The following is a 14,045-nucleotide window of genomic DNA, read 5'->3' on the forward strand; positions in this document are numbered from 1 at the left end:
TTAATATTAAATATTACACAAAGCTATAAACTTTATTTATTTATTCATTTATTTATTTATTTATTTTGAGTCAAAGTCTCACTCTGTTGCCCAGGCTGGAGTGCAGTGGCACCCTCACAGTCATCACAGCCTCGACTAGCTGGGCTCAGGTGATCCCTCTGTCTCAGCCTTCCAAGTGCCTGGAACTATAGATGCGTGCCACCAGGCCTGGTTAATGTTTTTATTTACTGTAGAGACAAGGTCTTGCAGGTTGCCCAGGCTGATCTCAAAACTCAGAGCTCAGGCAACCCTCTTGCCTCCCTCTCTCAAAGTGCTGGGATTACAGGCTGAACTGAACTTTTTGACATGGATAGAACACATAATTGGCTTAATTTCTAAAGCTGTAATAAGCCCCATAAAAATTTGCAGTAAATGCATTTACAGTTTTAGATATTTGTATATTTTGCATACAAAATACAAGTTACTTTTTCTGTATACTTATAAAACCCAATGTTTTCTGAAATGAGAAAATATAAGTTGAAAGTTAGTACTAATTATTAAAAGTAAAATACATCCTGCTGTTATTAATATGTATTCAACTATTTGCATGGAATTTTTTAAAAAAGGGATATTTATTGGGCTCAAATTTTCTATGATATGCAAAACACATCCCGAATTGCAGAATTTTAACTTCAAAATAAGAAAAGTAGCATGTCCATTCATTTATTATTGAGTTTATATCTACTCACTGCCTCTGCTGATATTTTACAAATATCACAAAAAATATAAACAAGAGCCAAAGACTAATTTTCAATTCAAAGAACAAGATAACTCACACACACACACACACACACACACACACGCACACACACACACACGCACACACACTCTTGTACATAATACATATATACATATTATATACGCATACATATATAATATATGTATTATATATACATAAATATATACAATGCATACAAAGATTGCAATTACCTGTAAAAATATCTAGAAATCTGTTAATACACAGAGCATTTAAAAAACTCAAATGATTATATTTTGATTGCTTGAATATATATTGCTCTCAATAAACCCTTGTCAAGATCTCACTACATCAGTATTCATACATACATATTATATTTTTTCCACACTTAAAAATAGTACTAGACAGCCGGGCTCAGTGGCTCAGCCTGTAATCCCGCACCTTTGGGAGGCTGAGGTGAGTGGATTGCATAAGCCCGTGGGTTCGAGACCCACCTGGGCAACTTGGCGAGACCTCATCTCTACAATAAATCAAAAATTAGCCGGGCGTGGTGGTGCACGCCTGTAGTTCCAGCTCCTTGGAAGGCTGAGGCGGAAGGTTCGCTGGAGCCCAGCAGGTCGAGGCTGTGATGACTGGGAGCGGCCACTGCACTCCAGTCTGGGTGACACAGTGAGACTCCAACTCAAAAATATATATATATATAGTACTAGAGAACATTTATTCTATCCCTATTTCTTAGTCATCTACAGAAATCTATGAGTTTTGATGAATATGAAAACAAACGGAAATAAACTCCTTCACCTTATTGAACTAAAAAGTACAGACCTTAAAGCCTGGAAATATAAGGTGGCCATTTTCAGGTTGAGCTGCAAAATATAAGGAATACTGTCTGCAGAGTAGTCAGCCAACAATTCTAAAAAGTTTTGTCATTGACATTTTAAAAGGCAAAGAGAGGTAGGAAGTAGGAATTATAGGGAAGCATAAGAATACTTTTGGAGATGATGAATTATAAAAATGGGTTCAGGATATATAAATATATATACGCACACACACATATATGAAAATTTGTTAAATTTGTTAATTTGTACACTTAAAATGTGTACAGTTTATTACATGTCAATTACAATAAAACTGTTTTTAGAAAAGCTTTAGTCTGAGCTGTAAGTATATGACTTATAAAGTGGCATTGCTATTTCTGTGTTGTCACAGGCAATATGACTCAACAAAGTACCCTAAGGTATCAAAATCTGTATTAGTCTCTATTTTTTATATTATCCTGGAATCAAAAGAGATCATGTATTTTGAAATATGGTTATGAGGTCCAATTCCTGGTATCAGTAATAAACTTTTATTCATCATAATTTCTGTGAAAATATTACTGGGTTGCATAGTCTAATATGACAATATAGATAAATATTTATTGTTAATTTGCCATGCACTAGAAACTTCACAAATAGCTATGAGTATATAGATAAAGCATATCCTTGCTCACAATTAATTTGAATGAATAATTGATTTATTTCTCTTTATAAATAACTAGATTAGCCGGGCTTGGTGGCTCAGCCTGTAATCTCGTGCTTTTGGGAGGCTGAGGTGAGTGGATTGCCTGAGCCTGTGGGTTTGAGACCCGCCTGGGCAACTTGGCGAGACCTCATTTCTACAATAAATAAAAAAATTAGCCAGGCGAGGTAGCGCGCGCCTGTAGTTCCAGCTACTTGGAAGGTTGAGGCAGAAGGATCGCTGGAGCCCAGCAGGTCGAGGCTGCGGTGACCGGGAGTGGCCGATGCGCTCCATTCTGGGCGACAGAGTGAGACTCCAACTCAAAAATAATAATAATAATAATAACTAGATAAAAAAAGAAAGAATAGGTGTGTATTAGTCAGTGTTTCTCCCCCCAAAAATTCAGTAGAAGATATATAGAAATAGATATATAGATATAGATTATATATACACACATATCTATGTGCAAGTATGTGTTTGTGTGTATACATATGCATGCATGTGTGTGTGTGTGTATGAGATTTATTATAAGGAATTCATCACATGACTATGGAGGATGCTAAATCCAAATCTACAGAGTCAATATTCCAGTTTGTATATGAGGCTGGCAGGTTGCTGTAAGAATCAGAAAGAACCAAAGTCTTAGGTTGAAAGGAGAGAATTCTTCAGGCAGAAGAGTTATCTTTTATTCAGGGGAAGATCAGACTTTTATTCTATCTGAACTTCAACTAATTGAATGTGGTCCATCCACATTATGGAGGGCAATTATTTTACTCAGTCTACCAATTTGAAACTTAAATTTCATACAAAAACACCTTCATAAAACACTGAGAATAATATTTGACTAAATATCTGTATATCCTGACCCAAGTCAAGTTGACACATAAAATTAACTCTCACAGATGTTAATATTTTTAAAATTACTCTAATATGTATTTGCATTATTTTATTGTACTTGATGGTTGCAATACAAATGCTAATAAAATAAATATAGTTCAAGAAAAATATTGTATCTAGCATCAATAAAAATGCATAGAAATTGAAATGTGCAGTACATTTTCAGAAAAATGTTTTTATTACATGTTTCAGGATTGCATGCCTAATTGACAACAGTTACACTCTTAGGACACTTGATTTTGCCATGTAATTTCCAGTGCTGGCTTACTTACTGACACTAAATCTCTGTATAGCAAGATAGGATGAGAGTTTAAAAGACATTGAGCTTGGTGGCTTTTTTCAATGAATGTCAATTGGAGAAACAACTGTAGTCAGGCACTTTGGGCCGATCCCCTGAGGGAATGAGAAATAAATCACTCCAGTTCAAGAAGGGTTTTAATATTGCTATTTCACATTGCATCTAAGTCTTCAATTCATTTAGAAGACTTTATATATTGCATGCTATGTAACTTCAAACTTTTAATGTACTATTTTAATCTATATACTGTATCTATATATTTTGCTATAATTTTAAATATAAAATATTAAACTCTAAACTTTATATGAGAATTCATTACAAGCAAACCTGGACTATAAAAAATATTAAAGGAAGTTCTACATATTGAAGGGAAATGCCGTTAGATTTAACTTAGATCCACAGGAAGAAATAAAATTTAATTATGTGTGAAAATATGGAAAATAATATCATGTAAGGACAACTGACTGTAGCATAAATTATAACATTCTGACATGAGAAATATAGATATACATGTAAAACATATGACAATATAATAGCCAAAAGAAAAGGGAATGTGACTGTGTAATCAGTTTTTATTTATCTGAAAATGTAATATTTTCCTCATTATTTCAAAAATAATTTCACAGGTTATAGAATTTAATTATTTTGTGTTTGCATGCATGTGTTTGTGTATTTTCTCCCAGAACTTTATGGATGTCATTCCATTGTTTTCTTCTCAGTTGTTCCCTGGGAAGTTATTCAGCATTCACAAAATTGTTCATTTTCTTATAATGTATCTCCTATGTCTGCTTTCAATATTTTCTTTTTACTTTTTTTCCCCCACTTAATCCTGATGTTCCACTGTGTGATATTATTTTGTTTTATCCTGTTTAGGGTTGATTGACCTTTTTGGATCTTTCCATTAACATATTTTTCCCTAAATTTAGAAATGTTTCAATATTTTGTCAACTACTGGTGTTGCCGCATTCTCATTTTATTCTGTTTCTGTTTCTATACTTTATGTGTATGCATCATTTGATGTTGTCTTACATGCCAAAAGTTTTGGTTAATTAGTTTGAAAAAATCATTTGTCGCTAGGAAAATATTATAGTCTAATTTCAAAATATGGGTTGTTGCATGGTTACTTTCCATTGATTTGTTTGTTGCTGTTGTTTTATTCAAAATATTAGTCAACTTTTTTTCTTTTTAATATGCTCATTTAGAAAATTACTTTTAAAAAAATCAGACATCTTAATAACCAACATGGCCAATGTGAAAGAATTATGCAAGTCTCTAGGAAAATCTTAAATGAATCTTGTTTCTTCAGGCATATTACATGAATGCATGGAAAAATAATTAAAGACATTTGACTATTCATTTTGTGAGCCCATATATGAAGAAATTTTACAAAGTATAGAAGCATTCATCGTTGCATTTTTGTAGTAATTGTGCATACACTTTCCAGATTCATCTCCATATGGATAAAGATAAAGGAACACTTTGTTTCTAAAAAGGGATTTAAATGAACTACATAATTACTTAGTGATACTAGTTCAGTGATTTCTCCAGGTATTAGGAGAATTAAACCTCATTCGTATACTCACCTCTACCTCAGCCATGCTACTCATTTACAACTGTCCTGCTGAAAAATAAATATATATCCTGAAGACGCCAGTTACAAAATCATGCATGATTTGCAAAAAACAAGAAGGAAACTTACTAGATCAAGGCTTCTTATAAATTGCCATAAAATATATGCTAGATGTAAGTTTAGGTGAGAAACTAATTAAGGAATAATTTATGTAGTGTATTGTGAGAAAACATTCTAAATTTAATTTTTAGAAATTGTCTTAAATATTTCAAAAGTATATTTGATGTCAACATTATCGAATATGATGCATTCAAACACATATTTTACATAAAGAAAGTAATGTATCACATTACTATTAGGAAGAAGTGGGATAGTAATTATTTCTATTATAATAAATATAATTGAATTACTCAATTTAGGATTTACATTGGTATTTACAAAAAATTTTGATATGAACTTCTATGTTAAAATTAGTAAATCTGTTTTTTTTGCTTTGGTTTTGATAAAGAAAAAACAAATATGACACAATTCTTAGTTTATAGTCTATATTAATAAAAAAATTAGATTATAATTGTTCTTTTTGCAACATACTTCTGTTGCATAACATTATGTATATTTTAACAGGAAAATATGAATAGTAATATTTCCAAAATTAATAGAGTAAGTTAATCTTTTATAATTAAGGCAGAAAAATAGTTGAACAACTGAGATTTCCTTAGCACAAAAATGTCAAGAGATATTTGCTTTATTCAAGATAGCAAAAAAATTATACTTTCTAACTCAATTTAATATACCAGCATAAAAATAATTTTCCAAAAAGCAATTTTTAGTAATCATGTAATATATAATATTTCACAAATCAGACATTCAATTATAAATATCTATTTCATTTTTCCATAATCTTTGAAGACTTTCTAATACTTTGAAAATGTTTGTGTAATATATATCTGTTAAATAATCTTAATTATGAGCAATACTTTAAAATTCTTAAATAATCTAGTACATTAACTGGAGTACAAACGTATCAGTAAGCTCTTTAGCTGAGTAGTAAAAGTGGGGAAAAAAGACTCTCACCGATATATCTCATGGCAATAAAATGACTGTTTATGGTATAAATTAAATGAGGTTAAGTATAATAAAATCAACTATCTCTCCTTACTAGTTTTTGAATAAATAAATGATGTAGCAAAATTGACAAACTATGTTTTGTTAAAATAAGCCTTGGTTTTGTGTATTTTATTTTATATTTTTAATATAGAATAAATATCTCATTTGTTTGTTAAGACACACTAAAAATAGCAATTAAAATAGACATCCAAAGTTAATTTAAGTACTTGACTCACTCATTTAACAACTTGTGGTTTTGAGTAAATATCAAATTCATCCAATATTCTTAATTGGAGAGTTGTATGTAACCTATCCAAGATCATTTGAACTGAACAATCTACTATATTTGATCCAATTTCCCACTTTTAAGTATAATTAATCTTGCACAGTAATCTAAATATTGTGAATAATTTTTCTAATATGATGTTTTAGGTTCTATATCTGTATAAGGTAAAAGAAAGTGAGCACTAAGTATGATTTTGTAAACATTACATTTGCAATTGAAATGTATTACTACAAAGTAATACTAGGACCTATACTGATAATTTACACCGTATAAATTTAATATTTCTGCTATGATTCTTTATAACACACATGAAATACTTTTTTTATTTCAGGCAACTTCTTCCTCAAAATATTTTGGTAGTTTGGATGAAACTATTTTGTTCACCAAAACGATGATCATTCTCACAGCATTTCTATTGAGAGAAATGGAAGGTTTCATCTTTTGACACTTTTAACACTTGAAACCCCACAGTTATTAAAAACTTGTCTTTAAAAATATTTCTGTATTTTAAAGGCTTTTTAATTTTAATTTTATTCACTAACTCATGAGTCAGCAAGTAATTATTGTATATTTGTTAAAAATTGCTATTAGGATTGCCAAATTAATACTCCCACTGATTCTTTGTAAAAATAGATGCTAGATACTTCTCTTATTCCAGATGCCCTTTTCTCCCCAAATACCTTCATATAAGGCAATCAATCCTGGCTATTGGCTACTACATATGGTCCCTGCAGACTAATGGTCTCAGAGTAGTTGGAAATTCTTATGTGAAGGCTATGGCCAAAGTGTCCAAATATCTAAGTGCACAAAGATGGTCCAAAGAGTCCAAATGTCTAAAACATTCAGGCAGAATGAGTTTCAACTTTTCTGACAGCACTGAAAATCTCATAGCACAATTTCTGCCATACTTAATTGATTGAAGAATTCACAAGCCATCCCCCACCACCCAGATTTAACAAGATAAGTTAGATACTACTTTTGTGTGGGGAATGGCAAGTTTGCACTACAGATCATGCAGGATGGGGGATATTGTTGAGATCATATTTAGAAAATATAATTCTGACATATGAATATAACAAATGTGAAATTAACATAGGAAACTAAAAGTGTGCAAGAATCTGTAGCATACTTCCTACCAATTAACCAGACAGGACTTAAAAGAAGAAGAAAAGACAAGAGCAAAATAGGATGAGATAAGTGTCCGTCCATATGAGGATAGCAGGATGTAGAACTCGAATGATTAGCATCAATTTATCAAAATAACTTTCATCCTTATTCATGGCGATGCTCGGACTTTATATGTAATTGACACGTTTGCAAAGAATTACCCCAATTTAACATTATTTTTAATTTCTCAAGATTTAAGTTCATGGGGAAACTTGATGAACATAAAATATTTTTAAAATATTGTAAAAGCTTTGAAATTATATTAGAAAAGTACAAAAGGAGGAAAACTTACAAAGCATGCAAGGAAATTTCAAATATACATTTTGTTCTGAAGACAATGAGTCATGCCCATTACTACAGTGAATCATTTATCTTCAGAATCAGAGATTAGAGGGACAATATTGGCAAAATTCTAGATTTAAGCAGAGATGATAAAATGCAACAACAACAACAAAAGAAAATTGATCTTGGATAATAATTTGGCATTAGCAACAAATTTCGATGAATATTCAATTAATATCTAACCCAAATATAAAAATGAAAAATATTGACTATGTTCACAAAGCTCTATTCTAATTTTACTTGTTTCATACATTTTTAATTCTTGATCAAATATTCAATACAAAAGTTTGATTCAACAGATATCATCTAAAGTCTTAACTCTGTACACACAAAAATATTATGAATAATATAAATATTTGGAGTGTGAGGTGTATACATCAAAGACAATATGCATAAATGGAGGAAGAAGAGAGATGAGCAAGATATAATAATAACTTGCTCTGAGTCTCTTGCAATCTTATCTACATCCATTCAGCCATTCAAGACTGGGTCCATTGAGGCTGGTTATAGTTCTGCATGTGTTTTGTCTTATCAGAACATATATTTTCGTGTGGTTTTTGTTTTAACATTTATCTTTACACAGGATTCCCCAGGAAATAGATTCCAACATGAAGCTTTGAATGAATCAAAGAAATAGAGGTGTTCTCATTAACCACACAGATAAGAGAATGCAAGGAAAAGTATTGAGTAGAGTGAGAAATTGAACTATAATTCAGTCACCACAGAGGACCAACTATTCCGGCTTGCTTTGGGACCTCCAATTTTAGCACTGAAAAACTTGTGTCTCAGGAAAAAACATATTTTTGCCTAACCTAGATAAGATCAGCCCATACCATGTGGAACTCTGGAAATGTCTTGGCCCTTAAGAAATGTTCTGGATTAAAATAAGAGGACCCTGATGCCATTGACTGTTCATTGGATGCAAGCTGTTTCTCAGAAAGGGGTATAACTTTAGGTGAAGGGAATGCCTTCTGCTGAGGACAACTCCCTAATGTCTAAGTAAAATTCTACAAGATTATCACAGAGTTTACCAGCTTCCCCTAAGTCTAATTTTCTCCTTACCTAGAAGAACAGCAGCCAATACCCCACCTTTTTCTTATCTACTCCATTTGAAAGCCTTCACAAAATTCTGTAAATGTTATCTCTTCAATATTTTCCCAATACAATTCGTTTTGTGTATTTATTTAACTTGCTAGAATTCAGGGGAAACATTTTTTAAATCTAAGTTCTATGCTTGTGTACTTTATAATTTTTTGGATCCTCTTTGAGACTTCATAATGTATAAGAATATAAAATAATGGTAGAATGAAATTTATTAGGGTTAATACGCAAGTCTATATGATTCACTGTTCTCACTAAATTATTTCCATTTTATTCTGATGAAATTTTATTCTTCCTCAGTATCCCCGAATCTGTAAAAACAAAAAGAAATTCTAAACTAAACTTCTCCAGACCTGGCTAGAATCCAGTTTGACGCTGGGGGTTGGGTGTTATTGTCAGAAAGAACCTCAGGCCAAAAGAGATCAGCCTACCACCATTTGAGCATCTGGATGTGAGCAACACATCATTGCTTCAGAGATTTTCCTTCCTCTCTCTTATGTCTAAATGGCTCATTTTGCATGGTTATTCTGCAGTTCAAAAAATCTCAGCACTCCTAGCACTTAGAATTCAAAGTGAGCGAATCAACAACTTTTGAGTATGACTAAGGAAACATCTTTAACTGTGACAGTGGAGGAACTATAGTAAACTACTTTAAGACTATTCACTTAGCTAGGTAATTGAATCACATCACATCTGTTTCATTGAGGTAAATTCAGCTATTACAAAATTGTAATATTTAGAAAAATAGGTTCCATTTTGGAATAAGAGAAAAAATATTATCAAATTTACAAATCTTATGCAATATGCAAAATGTGATGTTAAATGGGAAAAGACTATTTTAAGAATTACACTAATTTTGAAAAAAAAGGATAAAAGATAAATAGTTTGCTCTACTTTTTATTTATTAAGAAGTTTCCCATAAGATAATTTTGGTTAACAATTCTTCAAGTATACCAATTAACAATTATTAAAAGGAATTTGTATTCTCCTGCCTAACTATGGCTGAAATATCAAATTAAGTTGGTGTATTTATTTAGATTTCATTTTCTCAGTGTAAAATAGGATACTATTGCTCAGAAAACATTAAAACAGACAACCTCAAAAAAACCTAAGACCTTGACTTTCCCTGGATATTATCCACCTTCTTCTTAGGTGAGTTTCTAGCGTTTGAATTCCACAGATGTTAATACAAGAATTTTCCTACTGGAAAAATATATGCATGTTCATATGATAGTACTCAGGTAACAGACTTCAGAGCTAATTTATTTTTCTTTTTATCTCATTTACTCATGAAATACCATCAATCTACAAGGGTTTACGGCTTTGTGGAGTAATATAATCTCCTTCATCTCAGCTAATTTAAAGATTCTCTCTTTAGAGGCAGTTAAAAAATAGTTGATCAAACATTTATTTGGAAATCTATATTCCCACGTGAAAATATTCACTTTAACTTGGGTGCAGTGGCTCATGCCTGTAATCTCAACACTTCGGGAAGACAAGGCAAGATGATTATACTAGCACAGAAGTTTGACACCAGCCTGGGAAACATGGCAAGACCTCGTCCCTACAATAAACCAAAAAATTAGTGAGTGTGGTGGCATGCACCTATAGTCCTCGCTGCTTAGAAGGCTGAGGCAGAAGGATTACCTGAGCCCAGCAGACTGAGGCTGCCATAGCTGTGATTTCAGCCACTGTACTCCAGCCTGGCCAAAAGTAAGACTCTGACTCATGAACAAAACCCAAATAAAGTTGCTTTTAAGTCAGGCTCAGTGACTCACACCTGTAATCCCAACACTTTGGGATGCTGAAGTGGGAGGATTGTTTGAGCCCAGGAGTTCGAAATCAACCTGGGCAACATAACAAGAACTATCTCTACCAAAAAGAAAAAAAAAAATCTCTTTATTATCATGATAAAAATAGTTTTAATATTGACTATTTGTTGCTAATTCTCATTTTAAGCTTGGCAGTGTTATTTCTATTACTTCTACTTTAGTCTCTGCTAAATCATCCCTCTTTTTTAGTAACAGAAGTAATTTTGTCATCCCAAAAGAAAAAAAAAACAAACTTTATACTGTTGCAGTAGTCAAAGTTTGAAAAAAATTCATATTTTTGAGCAGTTAAAGCATATTTTTGAGGGTAACTTATTCAAGACAAGCTTTCTCAAGGATAATTTGTAGACAATCAATTTTCACTCACCATAAATAAATCTAGAAATTCCATTTCCATTCTGTTTCTAAATATCTGTATACTGTCTACCCAGTTCTCAACATTTCTTCGACTCCCAGTATCTCCTTTTTTTTTAAATCTTGATTAATCCTATTGACCCTTGGACATACTTTGTAGGTATTCATTCAAAACCAAGGATTCTTCTTTCAGTTCCTTTGTGACATCCCTTCCCTAGCCTTTGACTTCAGTCACTTTGAGGAAGTTTGTTACAGGGAGCCTGTTGGACCTGGTACCAGAGGAGTTGTAACAGCTGCTACTGAATTGTTCTTAGATATGGAACAAATAAATGTTTCTTTTTGCTTAGATATGCCTTTTCTGGTTTCCAAACCCACGAGGTAAAGTAACTTAACTACCAGTAAACACTTAGCAAAGTTATTTCTGTATGTCAGTCTTCTTTTGATTTAGAATTATATTTATTAATAAACTCAATAAATTTTCGTAACCAAACGGTTCCAAATAAGATTTAAAATAATTTCTATTTTTTTACTCAAGTTGTCTTTAGGGTTAATTAAATTATTTTGGGTTGTTTCTAAAGCTAGGTAAAGTATCATGACCCCTAGAGTATTATATTTCTACGTTATCATAAGTTGAAATAAAGAAAAAAGAAAACTAATGACAAGTTATTATTTGACTTATAGATTATCTTTATTTAAAGAAGTTAATGTAACACATATATTAAGTCAATAGTGCACAAAATAGTATTTTTATATGTTCCCTAATTACTGATAATTTTGTTTGCCAGTTCAGTCAAAACCTATAATATTTGATTATGTTGTAGAGTCATTTTTAAAGTTATCATTAATAGTATGTTAGCAAGCCGGGCTTGGTGGCTCAGCCTGTAATCCCGTGCCTTGGGAGGCTGAGTTGGGTGGATTGCCTGAACCCGCGGGTTCGAGACCCGCCCGGGCAAGTTGGCGAGACCTCATCTCCACAATAAATCAAAAAAATCAGCCGGGTGTGGTTGTGCATGCCTGTAATTCCAGCTACTCAGAAGGCTGAAGTGGAAGGATCGCTGGAGCCCAGCAGGTTGAGGCTGAAGTGGCCAGGAGCGGCCACTGCACTCCAGTCTGGGCAACAGAGTGAGACTCCAACTCAAAAAAAAAAAAAAATAGTATGTTAGCCAATTTTGATAATTCTGCTCCAAGCCTCAACTAGCTACTAAATTTCAGTTTCAAGTAACCTGTTCCATTTGGTTATTATTTTATTTAGCCATTTAGTAATTAAATGTTCTTCCTTACAGCTAATTTCATTATTGTTTTATTACAACATGCAATCATATTTTAAGTTTGATGAGACTAAAAACTGCATTCCTAGACTCCCTTAAAGCTAGGGTTCTGGGTGTAATACAAACTTTACTAACGAGATGACCTTCTGTGAGATTTGAGAGGTAGCATCCAGACAGAGTAAATCTTTCTTTGGTGGTCTGGCCCTGACATGGATATAAGTAACAACAGGGATTCTATTTTCATAAGTCTACTTAACAGCTTAATGATATGAAAATTGATACCCAAAGCTCAGTGAGTACTCCTTTAAATCCACCAATCCTGTTGTTTCAGTGATTTTCTAAGTGCCTAATTTATTTATTAAATCATTTCTGCTTGAAATCATTTTGTATTTTGTTGTTCTTTGTATCTTGCAGGGAATCCTAATAAATATAGTTACAGTTATGCATTCATTGTACATTCTGGGTTGTAAGACTCTTCTCTAAGCAATTTCCTAGTATGCGTAAATGAATCAAGCAATAACTTTACTATATATCACACACTTCTTTTTAACTCATGACTTTTAGCAGCTGGATTTTTCTTATTTCCTTGGGTGGCACTCTTAGTATGATGGATCATGGTAATACCCATTACCTTCCACATGATGCAACTGATAACAGGAAAAGCATGCCTCTACTATGTCAAATATTGAGAATTCAGACTTCCTCTTTTGAGTACTCTACTTCGTTTTCTGCATTTCTCACTACTTCTTTTTCTTTTCCCGTTGAGAAAAAATGTCTGTGTCTCAAAAAGTTTCAAATGGGAGACACACCATGTCTTAGCTTAGTTGAAATGATTAGACTTGAACCTTCTGCCTGAGTAAATGAAGTTCTACCTCTTTTCTTCTAATGTTATCACTGTGATCTGAAGATTATCCTCAAGAAACATGAGTGATAAGAAGCTTTACTCATTTCAGAAAAATTGTGTTGGCACTTTACCTTTTTCTATTGGGTATGCATTATAGGAGAAAACTACTCATACTATATGAATAACTTTGTTGGGATTGTAATGGCAATTGCACTATTTATTTGAATAGACTGGCTTCTCTATATACAGCAAACATTTTATTAAAGAACGTGTTGAACCATCTTATGACTTGAAGAGTTCAAAAAAAGTGTGTTCCTAAAAATTACCTTGTAGCATATTTGTTCAATATTATGAAGATCATATTCAAGTGTTAATTATTTTAATTATAGTTTTGCTACATTCATTTATTATTCTATTAGTGAAAATGTTCCTAAATATAAAAATGTCTTCAGTGCATTCTTCAAAGAAGTAAGGATACATGAATGATTTTCCTCTTTTCTTTTTGACAACATTCTCCTTTGTCTCTCTCTCCCTGTTTCAGTTGTTTTCCCCTAAGAACCCTCCTCCTTGGTCATGACTTACATTATTTCTTTTTAGTTTTCATTCTCTCTGCCTCAGTTTCTTCCAGCTATAGCTGCAGGTTTCTAGGACAGAAACATTTTGAACCACCATTCTATGCTTAAGTAGAAAAACATAGAAACCGTTACATTAAATCAACATGTTTCCAAAAAGTAAATTTGTCTGGT

Source organism: Carlito syrichta, unplaced genomic scaffold, assembly GCF_000164805.1.
Source record: "Carlito syrichta isolate Samal-C Ts95f unplaced genomic scaffold, Tarsius_syrichta-2.0.1 Scaffold303983, whole genome shotgun sequence".
In the NCBI taxonomy this organism is placed as follows: Eukaryota; Metazoa; Chordata; class Mammalia; order Primates; family Tarsiidae; genus Carlito; species Carlito syrichta.